The following is a 5,000-nucleotide window of genomic DNA, read 5'->3' as shown; positions in this document are numbered from 1 at the left end:
TTACGTCTAAACGCTGCCTTGCCCTCGGCTTGACATCAGTCGCCCACTTGCTGGGTTAAGAGTCTGCTCCCCCAGCTGCAGGAGCAGTTGACTGGATTGCCAAATATTTATTGCGTGCTTCCTGTGGGGTATGGAAGCTCTGCCAGCATGATCCAGGCATTGGGGACACATCTGTACACAGTATAGACAGAGCTCCAGACCTCCAATATACCAGCTGAACCCCACTTCTTGTCGGCTCCCTCCATCTCCCTAACTCGATCTGTACTCAGACTCGACATCTTCTTTGAACTTGGAGCCCCAATGCCAGGACCCTGTTGGTCCCCAGGATTGGACTGGGTTGCTGGGAATTGAACTCAGGCCCTCAAGCTTCCACGGTAAGCATTTTTAACAATGATCCATCTGCCCAGCCATACACCCCCACACACCCACTATGACTTAGTTTTAAAAAGCAAACTTTGGGGGCTGGAGAGATGATTCCATGGTTAAGAGCACTGACTGCTCTTGCAGATGACCCAGCTTCACTGAGCTTCCACATGGCAGTTAACAGCTGTCTATAACTCCAGTTCCAGGGAATCTGACGCCCTCCTCTGACCTCCACGGACATTGCACCACATCAGTGCATCTACCTACATGCAGGCAATTACGCTCATCCACATAAAACACATATAATTTTTTTTAACATTACAAAGCAAAATTCGATGCTGATGAAAGGAAAACTCAGCCACAGCCCGGACAGTTGCTCGGGGAGCCAAAGAGCAGAGTGGTGGCCAGTGCTAAGCCAAGGAAGAGTAGGTAAGGTATGGTAAGGGTGCCCTGTACCATGGGATCTGCAGCTGGACAGGAGGCCCAGGGCCCAATCTGAGGGGGCTGGGGGTGGGAGATAAGGGGAGCAGCAATCACACAGACACGAGCCCAGTGTTTTCCCAGCACCACTGTCATCAGTGAGGAGACAGAGGGGTCGATGTCCTGACACCTGGAACTATTCCCTTTCACTGCTTGGACAGATGGACAAGTTTCACAGGCTATGCCAGCCAGAGCTTATCCTCCAAGTGCCAAGCCCTTTAGAGAAATTTAAACCCTATCCAGTCCAAATGCTCCTTTTTCCTGTGTATCAGGCAGATGAGGGCAGGGCTTTTGGTTCTCTTCTGGCCGGTACTTCAGCATCCCTTACTACACACTGCCACCATCAGGAGCTCCCAGGCAGTGGAGAGCTGCTGCCCCCGGAGACTCAGCTCCACCTGCTGCACCTTCTCGTCACATTGCCCTTCCAGGCTGTCAGGTATTCCTTATCCCAAAGGACTGCATTCGAGTCCCACACCTGTCCTAACCTCCACTGTCAGGAACCACACACACAGGGCTGTGCTCAGTACTGGAGAAGATGCATCTAGGGAGCGACTGCTGCGGCCCCATAGATGCCGCCCTGGGGACACTTCTCCCTAGGGGTTCATAGATAAGGCCCCACGCTGTCTGTGAGTGAAACACAGAGGGTGGGTATGAGATGCTTTCGGGGCAGATCTTGAACCCCAGAGAACCTTCTGGTCTGCAACCCTCCAGTCCTGAGTGACTAGTGGCTTTTACAAGCATGGCCCTCACCCCACTGGTCAGGTCCAGGCCTTTGCTAGAAGGACCCTGCCAGCTACAAACTAACATTCCAGAAGGAATTTCTCTATGAGGCTTGGGTGGGATGCTCTTACATGGAAAAGGGCCCCCCAAGGAAAAAAAAGCAGGAACTGAAGGGCTGGGGGACCAGGCTTCCTGGGATCCAACTTCAGCTTCGGGCTGTTCGACACAAGCCACCCAGTTCCATCATTCGGTTCCTCGGTTTCCCCACAGGTGTTCACGGGTTAGAGATGAGCCCCAAATCTCTCAAAGTCACCCACAGTGAGCAGAGCCTGGGTGACCAGAACCAAGCGCCACCAACCTTCACGGTGGTTGACAAAGGACACCTGCCGTCCAGAGATTATATATATAATGCAAAAGATGCCAGGTTCTAGCAACAGGGTGCACATGCTCACATTTCAAATCCTGGCTGCCTCTCTCACCTGCTGCGTGCCCTCGAACAACCCACCACACTACAGCGAAATCCCATAGGCAACACTGTCCGTTTTCAGTCTGAAGACACAGTTGAACTTCCCTTGAGAACAGGCAGTTTTCTTAGCAATTACGGCCAATGACACGGCACAGCCACAGGTTACATAAGATGCTACAACCTAGCTCAGCACACCTCCGGCACCAAGCAAGCACTAAGCACTTGTGCTGGTGCTTGGCTTAGCATTCAGGCAGTCTGTGCAATCTAGTCAAGTATTTATTAAAGGACCAACCATGGACTGGAGTCTCCCCACTATCCACCCAGAGATCAGCACTGTCCCAGCCCCACAGCCCCATCAGACCTGAAGCTCACACTTGGGGAAGGACAACACACACAACTTGACCCCAGACCTCTTCCTGCCCCACGGTTTATGGAGGTGCCTGTGGTCTGGCTCAGGGTGTAAGGCCGCACAGTAAATGTCCATCCATGGGGCACCATGCAGGTGAGTGGGGCAGACTGAGCACCTGAGCCTGGCTGCAGCCCCAAGGGCCTCACCTGTTTACTGTGGCTACTGATGATGTCAGTCCTGAGGGACTGCCCTCCAGGGCTGACATTACCACTCTGGAGACCTAAGACTTCCTTGAAGGCCTTGAAACTGCTGTCCTTGGTGTGGAACCTGTAGGGTGGTGGGGAAGGTTGCTGCAAAGTCACTGGGTCCAACTCACTTGCAGAACGCTCTAGGCCTGGCAGAGCTCTTGAGGAGGCCCTTAGCTTTCAAGGGTGCTGCTGTGTGATGCTGGCTTGATGCCCTGCCTCAGTTTCCCTCCTCTACAGAACAGGATGATCATGGTAGGGAAGGCTCAATGACATCATCTGGGGAAAGTGCTGGGCAGCTGATCAGGTCACAGCAAGCACTCAGTTAATCTCAGCTATCACATGAGTAGGAGACTGTCTTTGAGAACATTCCAGAAGAACCAAGCATCCCTGCATCTCTTCCATCAAACAGGAACCAAGCATGCCCCCCTCAAAGGACTGAGCAAGACAGGACTGAACCCTGCACAGATGTCCCCAGCTACCACTTCACAGGCACCAGTGTGAGGGTCCCAAGGGGATGTTAGAGTCCCCTCTGTGTGGGTCTGCATAGTTGGTTCTAATACTCAGTGTCACTAGCTGGACTACGGGCTTTTCCTGCATCTCTCTGCCCCCTGCTGATCTGTAAGCCCTGGAGATCAGGGACAGGGACCTGTCTTGGAGGCCACTGTGCCCCTACAGCATATCAACAAGCATTGAAAGATGGGTATGGCCTCACCTCCACCACCACCTGTCCCTCTTCTTTCTAATGACCAACTAAAATGTCCCAACTGTCCCTTAGTCAAGCTTCTACCAGCTTCCTAGTTCCCACCCAGTCCCTGCCTTCCTCCGATATACCAACTCACATGGTGAGCAGGCAGGACGGGGCCCCACAGGACCTCAGGCTTTACAGGTCCTGCTTAGTGACGTGCCAGGTACTGGGCCTGGCAGCCCTGCCCCATCTTCCTGCCAGTGAGTGGGACTCCTGGGGCTGTAAAGGCTGTTGGTGCCAGGAGAGGGCAGTCCCAGGATGGGCCTGCAGACCGGACGAGGGGGACACGCAGTCATCAGGAAACCAGACAACACTGAATACACTGAATTCACCACCGCTGAGAGATGGTATGGTCAGTGTCTGGTTCTAAGCTGGTACGCCAATCAATGGGTGTGGACCCTCCAGACCAACACTGCCCAAGAATGTTCTAGAGCAGTGGGAAAGTCATGAATGAATATATGTCACCCACTGACACTATGTAGTAGAGGATGACCTTGAAATTCTGATCTTTCTGTCTCTACCTCCGAAGTGCTGGGATTACAGGTATCACCACCACACCTAGTTTGTGCAGTCTGGGAATCGAACCCAGGGCTTTCTGCATGTTAGGCAATCTCTCTACAAATCTGGCTACATCCAAGCCTACTACTGAGTACTTGGATGTGGCCAATGAGACTGGGAACTGAATTCTTCAGTTCACCTGATTTTAACTTCACCTCTGCAGATCGGGTCAGAGCCTCAGACCAAGCCCAGGGTTTGGGGTTACACTGCACCCCAGGAAGCTGGCAGAGAATGGGGAAGGAAGGATGCAAAGCTGTACACAGCCACTAGTCCTACAGTCCAGAAACAGTGCTCAACCTGAACTCCAGGCCAGGTGCTGCACGGAGTGTCTGACAGGTGTCGCCTCAAAGGATGACCAACCTTCACCACCAAGGGTGATGACAGTGCCTATCTTACAGACCAGGGATGGGTCAGGAAAGTTGAAGTCACTGCCACTGACCTCAGGAATATGTGACCAAGCTCAGCTGAGTGCTCTGGACTTTAACAGCCACCTGCACATCCCCCATCATTCCCTTCCTGCTGGAACTATCTCAGAGGGGTACCTGCCTGTTCTAGCAGGGGTGCTAGGCTGCTCTTAGTTTGTCAGTGTGGGAAACAGAGAACGAGCTCCTACAGAGGAAGGTGGGCCAGCCTGGGGACGACTGACCAGCTCTGCTAACAATACTGGAATTTACCACTGAATCAGCTTGGTTCTTCCAATGAGGCGATTTCTCTTCTGCCCTCCAGATCCTTCCTCCCTTCCGTGGGTCCCCTTCAGGTTAATACCCAGTATGATCTTCCCTCAGGTGGGGTCTGTTCTTCTCTACCTTTGGCTACACTGGAGTAGGCAAGCCCTGCAACACCTGTCAATCTTTGCCTTCCCTCCTCCCACCTCAGCATCCAATTCATAAAACTGTTTTCAATAAAATGAAGAGGTAGCAGCTGGGCGTGGTGGTGCACGCCTTTAATCCCAGCACTCAGGAGGCAGAGGCAGGCGGATCTCTGTAAGTTCAAGGCCAGGCTGGTCTACATAGTGAGTTCCAGGCCAGCTCAGGCTACAGGGAGACCCTGTCTCAAAAATACCCCCTCCCT

General features: G+C 52.9%; 1 protein-coding gene across 1 annotated transcript in view; it reads right to left on the bottom strand.

Annotated features, from left to right (window-relative positions):
- Cmip (c-Maf inducing protein) overlaps positions 1 to 5,000 on the bottom strand; it is a 227,499-nt gene that overhangs the window by 112,298 nt on the left and 110,201 nt on the right. The gene's annotated exons all lie outside the window — the stretch shown is intronic.

The sequence above is a fragment of the Nannospalax galili genome, unplaced genomic scaffold (genome assembly GCF_000622305.1).
Source record: "Nannospalax galili isolate Female #2095 unplaced genomic scaffold, S.galili_v1.0 scaffold2675, whole genome shotgun sequence".
NCBI lineage: Eukaryota > Metazoa > Chordata > Mammalia > Rodentia > Spalacidae > Nannospalax > Nannospalax galili.
This window is presented reverse-complemented; position numbering and strand designations above follow the sequence as displayed.